A 13,167-nucleotide genomic window follows, 5' to 3' on the forward strand; every position below is an offset into this window, starting at 1 on the left:
AGAATTCCGTTGGCTTGTAGATTCCAACTTGCCCAGTGTCTTAATTTACCCATGAGTCACAGCCACAAAAAACCCTCAAGTAGCGGACTAGTTTTGTAAAACTTGCTTTTCCCAAACCAAGTGTCAGTAGCCACAATGGCTTTTTAAATAGCTTATGGAATTAAGCATTCAGAGTCATGTTTTCACTGACTAAAGATGGTTTTGGTTGGAGGCCCCTAGGATGTGTTTCTTGATTTTATTAGTTACCAAGAGTATCTGAGGGGTTGCATTCCCTCACCAGGCTCAAGGTATGTCTTGCTAATCACAAGTGCTTATAAACAGTTTTTAATCCATACAGATATTTGGACCAAATATAACACTGAGATTATATATGTATAAAATCCAGCATCTCTGGGTGTATGTGAATGTGTGTGTGTGTTTATAAATATATATGTATATATGTGTGTACATATGTATGTGTACATGTGCACATGTATCTATATGTATGAATGTATATAACTGCCGATGCTAAATAGGAGTTTAGCCCTCACTTAAGGTGTTAACTGCTGCAGCAAAGTTTAAAGGTCACTCTGTGTACGAAGCAATAAGTGTAAATTGAGAGTTCTTGCTTTTCAGCTTGTTTGTATTGGGTGTGTTGAGACACTCGAGAGTCTCAGAGGCAGAAGAACGATGTTGCTCTTTGATTTAACAGTATTTTGTACAGAACGCTGACTGCCAAGGCTCCTTGTTTTTATAAATTGTTACCTTTTTGTGTATTAACGAGTAGGTTTTTTTTCAACGTTTGTCATATTTTAATAACTTAATAAAAGTTGAAGAAGTGCTATAGATAGCACCCGATGTGTTTTGATTATGATACTTGATACTTGTGTTTAGATCTAAAGCAGAGGTCTCCAAACTTGGCAACTTTAAGACTTGTGGACTTCAACTCCCAGAATGCTCCAGCCAGCTATGCTATGCTTGGGAGTTGAAGTCCACAAGTCTTAAAGTTGCCAAGTTTGGAGACCTCTGCTTTAGATCTAAACACAAGTATCATAATAGCAATAGCAATAACACTTAGACTTATATAGCAATAGCACTTACACTTATATACCGCTTTATAGTGCTTTACAGCCCTCTCCGGGCAGTTTACAATGTAAGCACTATTTGCATATTTTCCCTAACAATTTCAGTCCTCATTTTCCTGACTTGGAAGGATGGAAGGCTGAGTCAACCTTGAGCTCCGTCAGGATTGAGCTCTGGGCTGTGGGCAGAGTTTGCCTGCAATACTGCATTCTAACCATTGGGCCACCAGAGGTCTATATTGGGTTGTCCCCATCATTTGGCAAAACACATGCAAGCATCTGAATTTATATTTATTTCTACTCCAGTTGGATATTCATGCGGGGCTAGTAAAGGTTCCTCTCGCACATACGTGCTAGTCGTTTCTGGCTCTAGGGGGCGGTGCTCATCTCCGTTACAAAGCTGAAGAGCCACGTTGTCTGAAGACATCCCCGTGGTCATGTGGCCTGCATCACTAAACGCCTCTGAAGGAACATGAAGCGCTGTTACCTTCCCATCAAAGGTGGTTCCTATTTTTCTACCTGCATTTTTTCATGCTTTTGAACTGTTAGGTTGGCAGAAGCTGGGACAAGGAATGGCAGCTCACTCTGTTACGCGGTGCTAGGGATTCGAACCGAATCCTGGGAGTTGAAGTCCACAAGTCTTAAAGTTGCCAAATTTGGGGACCCTTCATCTAAAGTAAATGTGGAGGGCCTGGGTTTAGAGAACTCATCTGTGATAGACAACTAAAATCAGATTTCAGATGAGATAACCAACCAAGTGGACCTCCCCTGGGTTGGCCAAATAAAAGGGGTGTAGTTCACTGAAATTGGCAGACATAAAGTTCTTCAATGAGACACAAGGACTTGAGTAGAACCTCAGTCCAGCTAAAGATAATCTAGTGTGACAAATCTCCATGGTTCCAGATGTCAATGTGGCTATGAGAAGTGGGGAAAGCTTGAAGACCTCACAACACCTGTCCAACACCCATAATTGTTTTATGCAATGTTCTCACTTCTGGGGGGTGTCCAGCTTGTGTTATGCCCTCCCATTTCTTAGCAGCTCTTTTGAGAAGAGACTACAGTCTTTGATTGGCTGAAATCTCTTTGAATTCACACTTGACACCTGGTTGTGCAACAACAGCAATGACTTTTTATGCATCACCAAGGAAGAGGAAATATGTCCTCCTCCCTACTAAAAATAATGGCAGGAACAAATCTGAAAGTATTACACACTCATACGCACCCTGATTAGGAAAGGTACCATTCACCTAGAAATTGGCAAGGTAAATTTCTTGAACCAAAGGCTCATCCTGAGCATCTAATAGAGACTGATGCAGGTTTCAGGCTTTTGTACAGTTTTGTGGCTGGGCGCCTTCTTGGAGAATTTTGAGCTATTCCATCTAGCCCACAGCTCTGAATTTCTTGGTGGTCTTCCATTTGTGGCTAACCATGTCCCACATCACTCACTTTATTTTCCTACAAATGGACCTTGAGCTTAATGGGAGGTTCCAGCAGGAGAGTGTAGGTATCATAGAACGATAAGAGTTGGAAGGAACCTCGTAGGTCTTCTAATGAAACTTTCTACGTGAGCAGGAGACCTACCATTTCAGACAAATGGCCGTCCAGTCTCTCTTTGAAAGCCCCCAGTGATGGGCCACCATAGCTTCTGAAGGCAAGGTACTCCATTGGTTGGCTGCTCTCACCGTTAGGAAATTTCTCCTTAGTTCTAGATTGCTTCTCTCCATGGTTAGTTTCCAACGATTGCTTCTTGTCCTGCCTTTTGGTGCTTGGGGAAAATAGTTGACCACCTCATCTTTGTAGGAGTCCCTCAAATATTGGAACACTGCTATCGTGTCACCTCTAGTCCTATCGTATACCCTTGACTGAAGATCTATCTGAGATGGCCGTCTCTTCCACCGAGCGAGCAGCTTTGGGGAGGGACACACATGAAGTGGTGAGAGAGGAATGGGGTGCCCACCTAGTCAACTGATCAGCTGAATCAACCCTGGCAATCCGTGGAGTGACACGTGGCAGCCAGATCGCCCACACATCCTGCACGTCTCTTTATTCTTTGGGATTACCCAAGGGAAAGCGTCCTAGTCCTTGTTCCTTATGCCTCCATCACCACAGTCATCAACACTGTCCTATTCCAGACCTCAACACAGGTAGTCCTTGACTTAACACACTGTTCTGACCCAAACCTTGTTCCAAGGAAATCAAACACCAAACACAGGTAGCAGCAAAACCTTTTAATGATTCTTTACGATTTCCGTTCCTTCACGGTTAAAAGGCTGTTTCAAACTCATTGTCTCTGATAAGAACGAGCCTTGCCAAGGTTGTGCAAGTCTGCCAAGAACACTAGATAAAGTTGCCAAGAAATATTTCAAACACAAAGAGTCTCCAAACAAACTAAGATAGTCCGAACGTCCACAAGGCTTGAGTGCAAAAATTTCTTTGCTTCCTGCAAAGAACTCCGGTTTCTCAGCTGGCTTTTATCTCTTAAGGGAGGGGCAGCCTTACTCCCAAGTCACCCATGCTGCTGCAGCTGCTCTTTCCTTCGAGCAGCCCTGCGCGCACTGAGCACAGGCGGCTCGGGTCCTTTTCCGCACTGCTGCCAGCCTCCACAGTCTCCGAAGGCAGCACTCCACTCCCTGATGGTCCTGGCCCCATCCCTGCATCACATGCAGGCCCCTCATCTGAGTCCTTGCTCTCCGAGACCTCAGCCGTCCACACCTGCTGATGGCGAACCACAACACACCCATTCATTTAGTGACTGAAGTTAAATGGCACTGAAAAAAACCTCTCCTTTCACGCAACCGTTGAATCATTCCCAAAGTTATCTGATTGAAATTTTGGATGCTTGTCAACTGGCTCATATTTATGACAGTTGCAATTGTCCTGGAATCACGCAACCAACTTTTGTGACCTGACAAGCAAAGTCGAGCAGAATTCATTTAACAACTGTGTCACTGCAGTGATTAACTTAACTGTGACAAGAAAGGTCAGAAAATGGAGAACTCACTTAACTCTCTCACTTAGAAACATTGGGCTCAATTGTCATAAGTCGAGGATTATCTATTCTCTCAGAAGTGACTCTTCCTCCTGTTCTTTCAGGATATTCCTTTTGCCTGTTACAGATGCTCCCATAACATTCTCCTCTCATGAGTTATCCAGCTAAATAGCACATAAATCATGTGCATAAAGTCCTAAATGTATCCTCAATGCAATTAATGCTCGTCTCTTTCTTCTGAATTCCAATTTAATAATGTGGCATCATTGGACAGTTTCTATTAGATTTTTGATATTTTGCACAATGAAAAGCTCTGGAAATTGCATATATCATTTGTTCAGTTTAGGATGATCTTACAGAGCTATGGTTGATCTAAGATTTTTGTTTTTCCTTCTGGAAATAAACCAAGGCAATTAAACTTGGTTTAATCAGTAGCTAATCACTAGCCAGCAGAGGGCAGAGTTTCCCCTGGAATATTTGCTATCCAAACTGAACTCTGATTTTTTTCAACCTTCAGCTGTGAAAGGGTCAAGATGAAATTACTGCTGGTATTTATTATCTGTGTTGTGCCTACCTCTTTCTTCCATCCAAAAATCAATCAACGCGTGCATGACGCGTGCCTCAACTGTAGACATGTCCTTACAGAAAGACGGGAGAGAGGAAGCCCTATGAGAGAAACCAAAAGAAGGGAAAATTCTAGACTCCAGAGTCTAGAATGCAAAAAGCCAATCTCCATATATTTTTTTTATGTTTAAAAAAAAATTAAAGATCAGTAAAGGGCTTTGGCTAACTAAAAGACACAAATGTTCCCATAAATGTTCTTTATATAGGTACTTCTTGACTTATAACAGCAATTGGGACTAGAACTTCCAACCCTAAGTGATGCGATTGTTAAATAAAGTCATTACATAACCGTACTCAATTTTACAACTTTTTTTTGCCACCGTCCTTAAGTGAATCCGCCATCCACCTGCTAACTTTTGCTTGCAACAACTTTGCAACAGTCATACGTGCAAGGACTGGTCATAAGTCGCTTTCTTTTAGTGCCATTGTAACCTTGGAAGTTCACTAAGCAAAGAGTGGTAAGTCAAGGATTATCTTAAACTCAACAGTTTGCTTGCAGATTCTTTGTGCTTGGTTTTTTTTTTTTTTTAATAGCTTATAAATGTCTAGATGGGGAGAAGTTTAGGAAGGAACTTACCAAAGTTTTTCCGGAGAAACTGGAAAACTCCATCTTAGTTAAATCACGATAAATGAGGATGAGAATTTCATCCTACAGTTTTCAAGATCCTGTCTTTGTCCCAGGGTAGCATTAAAGAGACTGTGAGGTCCTTAGTGCTCTGTGAACTTGGTGGTTTTAATGCAGACATTTCATTACCAAACTAGGTAACATCATCAGTGCTAGTAGGGAGTGGTGTTTGCTCTCTGTTTATATACTAGCTTGCCCTGTCACTGTTGATGGGAGTGTTCTCAATTGGACTGTTGTTTAGTGTTAGCTCGTTTTTTGGCATTGATAGTTCCTTGATTGGAGTATTGTTTATTTCTTGGAGGTTGGTCTAGGGAATAGAAGCAGTTCAAAAGCATGTACAAATGCAAGTGTAAAAAAAAAATACAGAGTTGATCAGGACCTAGAACAGACCCACTGAAAACATGGAATGGTTCTTCGCAGTCTCATTCAATCTCAGTACAAATTGATTCTTTTTTCTTTCTTTTTTTAGTATTTGATATTTGACCTGCAATAGCATTTGGGTGCCATCCTTGGAAGTCTTTCAAAACTTTTAGCATTTTTTTTTAAAAAATAGTATCCTTCCTTCCTTCTGTAGTTTGCTTGTGGCTATGTAGGGATGCGGTGGCTCATTGGCTAAGAAGCTGAGCTTGTCAATCAGAAAGGTTGGCGGTTCAGCAGTTCGAATCCCTAGTGCCGCATCGTGGAGTGAGCTCCCGTTACTTTTCCCAGCTTCTGCCAACCTAGCAGTTGGAAAGCATGTAAAAATGCAAGTAGAAAAATAGGGACCATTTTAGTGGGAAGGGAACAGCGTTCTGTGGGCCTTTGGAGTTTAGTCATGCCGGCTACATGACCACGGAGATGTCTTTTGACAGCGCTGGCTCTTCGGCTTTGTAACGTAGATGAGTACTGCCCCCTAGAGCCGGAAATGACTAGCACGTATGTGCGAGGGGAATCTTTACCTTATGTAGAGATGCTAGGCTGATCCCTTTTTTGATTCCGCCCCCATGTTCTACCACTCCTTCCTCTACATGAAAGTCACCATAACAATGTGACTGAAACTCTGTCCTTTTCACACTATTGTGGCCACATATATATATATATTCTTTCCTTCCATTCTTTCCTTCTGTTCCTTGCGAGAAAAAGGGTGATTCAGGGGCGGGATCCTACCGGTTCGATCCGGTTCTATAGAACCGGTAGCTCTGAAAAGCAACTGACACTGAACTGGTTACTGGGATGAGGTTTTGGTCTGCTGTATGGCCCACCTGCCCGCCCAGGCTCTAGGCCATTCTTTAGTGGCTGTGTTTTCCTCCTCACCTACTTTGCACAGCATAGCACAGCTGAGTGCCGCTCGTCAGCTGGGGAAGGTAAACGCTTGCCGGAGCCAGTAGCACACTCTCCCCAAACTGGTTGTTATGCCGGTCGGATCTCACCCCCTGGGGTGATTTCCAAATATGCGTCATCAGTGGGACAAAAGCAACAACAACCTGCTTCTCAGGTGTACGCCACGTTAAAGGGCATAGAAGCCCGGCCAAGAAGAAATGTCAGCTGTGACATTTTCTTTTTTTTTCTGGAAGGTTGGCTGGGGATTTAATTTATAGCAATCTGGCCTAGATTCCCCAACACGCGTACCTAAAGTAGCCTTCAGTTTGATGTTTTTGAGCTGCTTCTGCAAGAAGCAAATTGTGCAACCTCTTTAAGAAAAATAAAATGTAGAAGGAATTTTTGATTTCCCTTTTTGGCTTCTTCGCAGCTCCTGGTTGTCTTCTCTGCCAGAAAACTATGACGGATCTTTCTGATCTGTTTTTTTCTCCCCCTCCTCTGCAATTTCCTCTTATTACAATATGAGTGTCTAGTAGCAACAATTTCTTGCTTTTTGCATGTGGAGATTTTATTCACACTGATGATAGGAGTTTGTTCTGGTTCAGGAAACAGACCCGGAGAGCATCATGGCTCAAAGTTTCTCTTCCAGTCAGCGTCTGTTTCTGCTCCTTCTGGCTCAGAGCTTCTGACAACGTGTAAAATCAAACATTGGCAAAAGACCCAGCATGTCAGAAAGCTAAAAAATAATGACTGAGCAACATATTTCATAACCTTCCTATTTCAAGAGACAAATGGGATGGCTGCATATCTGTACATTCACCATCCTCTCCAAACACATCGGAAATGCCACAACGGACCTTCCTTCCTTCCTTCCTTCCTTCCTTCCTTCCTTCCTTCCTTCCTTCCTTCCTTCCTTCCTTCCTTCCTTCCTTCCTTCCTTCTCTCTTTTCTTTTCTTCCTTCCTTCCTTCCTTTCTCTTTCCCCTTCCCTCCTTCCTTCTTTTTCTTTCTTTCTTTCTTTCTCTTTCTCTCACACTCTTTCTTTCTTGCTCTCTTTCCTCTTTCTCTCCTTTCTTTCTCTTTCCTCTTCCTTTTTTCATTCTTCTTTCTCTTTCTCTTCTTCCTTCCTTCCTTCCTTCCTTCCTTCCTTCCTTCCTTCCTTCCTTCCTTCCTTCCTTCCTTCCTTCCTTCCTTCCTTCCTTCCTTCCTTCTCTCTCTCTCTCTCTCTCTCTCTCTCTTCTCTCTCTCTCTCTCTTTCCTTTTCTTTCTCTCTCTCTTTTCTCTCTCTTTCTCTTTCTTTCTTAAAAAAACTATCCCACTCCAGTCCAGTAGGTAATATTTATTCAGATTATTATTATTTCATGTGGCGTAACAGAATACGGCATGAATGCATAACACTCAGGAAAACAGCGCATAAAATATGTACCAGAATATAAAACACCACAACAGTGAATTAATACTGCTCACTTTTGGGGGGGGTAGGTGGGGGAAAGTCTAGACACTTGGGAGTCCAGAAGTATCAGTAGCATACGAAGGCTTCTTTCTGAATTGTTTTGAAGTCAGGTAAATCTATTTGCCCATAGCTTTTAATAGAGTGGGACTAAGGAGTAGAAAATGGAGGCAAAGATTAATCAGGGCTATTCAACTGGAGGTATTCTGGGAGTTGAAGTCCACAAGCCTTAAAGTTACCAACGTTGGATACTCCTGATTTAAATGAAAGTATCGAGGGGATGTGGTGGCTCAGTGGCTAAAACTTTGAGCTTGTTGATCAGAAAGGTTGGCAGTTTGGTGGTTCGAATCCCTAGCGCCGCATCACAGAGTGAGCTCCCATTACTTGTCTCAGCTTCTGCCAACCTAGCAGTTCGAAAGCATGTAAAAAATGCAAGTAGAAAAATAGGGACCACTTTGGTGGGAAAGTAACAGCATTCCGTGCACCTTCGGCATTTAGTCATGCTGGCCACAAGACCACGGAGATGTCTTCGCACAGCGCTGGCTCTTCGGCTTTGAAATGGAGATGAGCACCGCCCCCTAGAGCCGGAAACGACTAGCACGGATGTGCAAGGAGGGGAACCTTTACCTTTACCTTATTCAATACACAGGGTTGTTTTCTGGAAACAGAGTTGGCTATCTCTTCATGCTTTGCCCTCTTTCCTTCTCTACAGCTTGATGAATTCTGCTTTGAGATGTTCTTTAGCAGCAATTGTGGCTTTTGTGCTTCCATAAAGCCAGAAGTAAGGTACTTTTATGGAAACGGACAGATTGCTTCTTTTATGTTAGATAATTCTTTTGTGTCAACTCACAGATTATCTGGCCAACGCTATTATTTCACAGCCTATGCGGAGATACATTGCCAATGGGTTTATTTTGCCAGAGGCTGGTTGTAAAAGAAAGAGAATTTTTTTTAGCAATCATTGGACATGCTGATCTCATAGAATTGGAAATTAAAAAGTGCGTTATCTGTTGATTTCCCTCTTTTTTTTCTTTCTTTAAAAATAACAAAACCCATTTACGGAGGAGCAAGCAAATGAGGTTCGTTTCGTTGGTGTGGTGGACAGATAATGAAGCTCTGATTTGCTTCCTCTTAGAAAGATTGCACAGGAATGCACAAAAATTGGAGAAGGGAACAAAGTCTAACTGCTAACAGAATGAAGAAGTTCAAAGGCAAAAGTAGACGACAGAGAGGAATAAGGAAAATATTAGGATTAAAAAAAAGAGGAATGATTAGGATAAAAAGATGGAAAAAAGGGTGAGTCTGATTGTCTGATCTAAAATTTGCCAAATGGGGAAAAAGGGGCTTTCTAATTGTCTTGAATTTGGCTTTAGATGGATTTTTTTCTGAAATTAATACAAGGTTCTTTGTTCATCTTGAGACGTGGTGGCTCAGTGGCTAAGACGCTGAGCTTGTTGATCAAAAGGTCGGCAGTTCAGAGGTTCGAATCCCTAGCGCTGCATAATGGAGTGAGCTCCCGCTACTTATCCCAGCTTCTGCCAAACTAGCAGTTCGAAAGCATGTAAAAATGCAAGTAGGAAAATAGGGACCACCTTTGGTGGGAAGGGAACAGCGTTCCATGCGCCTTCAGCGTTTAGTCCTGCCAGCCACATGACCACGGAGACGTCTTCGGACAGCGCTGGCTCTTCGGCTTTGTAACGGAGATGAGCACCACCCCTTAGAGCCAGAAACAACTAGCACGTATGTGTGAGGGGAACCTTTACCTTATCTTAGGAAAGAGAAAAGGAAAGGAAAGGAAAGGAAAGAAGGAAAGGAAAGGAAAGGAAAGGAAAGGAAAGGAAAGGAAAAGGCTGTCAGGGGACACACATGTACTACAAAACTCTACCCCAGATAGGAGCAAAGGTTTAGATTTTGGGTCATGTTTGTTTTCCCTCTCCTATTGGTTGTCCTGTTTTATGCACCCCAGATTGACAATTTTTCATTGTGGGTGACGAAAAAAAATCCCTGTATTTGCTCTATCACCGTTTCTGATGTTTGATTGATCGCTGCTGCTTGTCAAGCTGGCCCCTGTGATAAGTTGCTCTGAGGGAAGTCTGAGGAGAAGCTTCATTTAGTTGATAAGGAGAGAACTTGATTCTCTCCTGATTTGGTGGGAAAAGATTATTATTTTTTTCCTCTACATTTATCACTACAGTAGCTCTGGGCAGTGCACGCTGGATTTCCGCACTGCCGCCATAACGGGGACTCATGAGAGAGGCCTTAAGTGTCCTCAGCTGCTCCCTTTCCAGACACTCCTGTCAGGCCCATCTCACAGGAAGATTTAAGTTAATTAAAAAAGTGCAACAGGGGAAGAGAATATGTACAGGGCCATTTTTTATCTTTTATTATCATTATTTTATTTTGCTGGTAAGCGAAGACGGCATGAGTCATGCTTCGTTGAGCGAAACAGATGACATTTGCACGGGCTACCAAGGCAATTATTTTTTTATCACAAACAGTTCTCCCCCTGCATCTCTCTCTCTCTCTCCATCTCTCTTTCTCACTCTTTTTGCATTTCCAGCACTCTTTGACAGTTCGCTCCAAAGGCCACTTGCACTAAAGAGGCTGCCGGGAAACGCACAAGCAAACACCTTGCGAATGAATCTCTGGAGCATAAAAAAACAAAAAACAAAATGGAGAAACAAAGGTGACATTACAACAGGACGAGAAAGGCAGTTCTCCTTTCTTCTTCCTTAATTGCCCTATCTTGGTTGCCAAGAGATTTGCTGATCTCTAACTTGTTGATCTCTAACTTGCTATTTAGTGGCACAAGAGATTTGTTCAGTCCAGGTCTTTCCTTCATTTTCGGGTATCCTGCTTCCTTTATGTCCGTGATAGTGAACCTCTGGCACACGTGCCAGAAGTGGCACACAGAGACTTCTTAGTGGGCATGTGTGCCATTGCCAGCTTCCCTTCTGGTTTCTAGGGTGCTGGCCAGCTGGTCTTCGTGGATGCCGGAACACCAGAAAATGGCCAAAAAATTGGCCAAAAACCAGGCTGTTTTTTGGGCCATTTTCCAGGCTATTTCTGGAGCAATTTCTGGGGTGTTTTTCGGGCCATTTTGGCCATTTTGGGGGCTGTTTTTGGTCCAAAAATAACCTGAAAACAGTCTGGAAAATGACCTGAAAACCAGCCCAAAAACCACCCCCCAAAATAAACGGCCTGAAAACGGCCCCCAAAATGGCCAAAAATGGCCAAAAAACAGGCATGTGGACCAGCCAGCTGGTCTTCAGTTTTCCAGCACTCTGGCATGTGCAAATGCATGCGCATGCATACGTGTTCCAGTTTGGGCACTCAGAGCCGAAAAGGTTTGCCATCACATGTGCTTTAGCCTCCAGATCCCCAATCAACTGTATTTCTCTTCTCTGCACTCTTTCTAGAGTTTCAACGTCTTCTTTGTATCATGGTGATCAGAATTACTGGACACAGTATTCCAAGCGTGGTCTTACCAGTGCAGTATAAAGTGGCACTTATCATGATCCTGAAACTATCCCTCTGTTATTTCAGGCTGGCTTTTCTTTCAGGGTTTACAGAATCCTAGTGTTGGAAGGGATTTTAGCAGTCATTAAGTTCAATTCTGTGCATGCTGCAGGATTTACTACAGCATCTGTGGTAGAAGACTATCAAGCCCCTGTTTGAAAATGTCCAGGGAAGGAGAAGAAACTTGTTCCCCTAGTGGAGTCTTCCTGTCAAGCAGATTTTTCTAATAGCAATAGATATCGCACTTAGACTTATATACCGCTTCACAGTGCTTTATAGCCCTCTCTAAGAGGTTTCACAGAGTCAGCTTCTTGCCCCCAACAATCTGGGTCTTCATTTTACCCACCTCGGAAGGATGGAAGGCTGAGTCAACCTTGAACCAGTGAGAATCAAATTCTGAACTGCTGGCAGCCGGTGATCAGCAGAAGTAGCCTGCAGAACTGCATTCTAACCATTGGCACCACCACGGCTCAATTGTTTAATTTGCATCAAAATCATTGAAGTTTCCTCCCATTTGTCCTAGACTTACCTCTGGAGCAAGTAAGAAATTTTCAAACCCTCTAGAACAGGGTTTCATAACCTTGGCAATTTCCAGATAAGTAGACTTCAACTCCCAGAATTCCACAGCAGCATAGCCATTGCTGAAAATTCTGGGAGTTGAAGTTCATTCACTTTCAATTTGGCAAGGTTGAGAAACACTGCTGAAAAGGGTGACAGGCCTTTAGGTATTTGAAGACTGCTATGATGTTGTAGGAGAAGGAGTGGCAGAAGCTGGAGATGGAGTTAAAAGAGCGATCAGCCTAGTATCCTTAAGTAGCCACAAGCGAATTAAGTCCAGCTTCCCTTGAATTCCACTGACTCTTATCTAACTCCAAGCAGGTGCTGTGTAATAAATCAGTTTAATTGGATCTTCTTGTATGGACCAAAGAAAGTTGGGGTTTCTGCAGCCCAGATTTGACAGCTTCTACCTTCTTGGATTTTGAGCATGCTCAGAGCAAACCTGGTCAATGAATGTTAACCGCGCCACAGAAAATATAAAAGATCACTCTGGATGCTTAATGGTATGTGGAGGTGACCTTGGGAGACAAGAGGAAGAGCTGCAGATTAGACAAACCTCAGGCAAGTGGCAGCTGAGTCCACAGAAGGAATGGGGCTTGGCAAACATCTGAGAAGGGACCCTGCCTAGTTTCTTGAAATGTAAAGGCGAAGAGGAAGGGATGTATTTTCAGGCTTGCAAGTTTCTGTTCATGTAATCTTACAGTTAAGATAGAACTAGGACTATCATAGAACACAAAACATGGTATTAAGGGTTGGAAGAGACTTTGGAGGGCTTCTAGTTCAACACCTACTCGAGGAGAGGAACCTGTACGATTCTGAACAATGGCTGTCCAGCCTTTTCTTGAAAAAAACTTGTAGCACCTGCAACTCCGGGAGGCAAGCTGTTCCACTGATTAATTGTTCTCCCTATCAGGAGATTATTTCCTGCGTCCTTGCAAGGCTGATATCAATCTTGTACGTCTGAAAGTACATCTCTTTCTTCCTCTCCTTTACAATCCAAGAAACTAGGGAGGGTCACTTCTGAGTTATTTGCCTGCTATTCC

This window comes from Notechis scutatus, chromosome 9 (assembly GCF_049901735.1).
Source record: "Notechis scutatus isolate UNSWTSFEM ecotype Mainland chromosome 9, rNotScu1.2, whole genome shotgun sequence".
NCBI lineage: Eukaryota > Metazoa > Chordata > Lepidosauria > Squamata > Elapidae > Notechis > Notechis scutatus.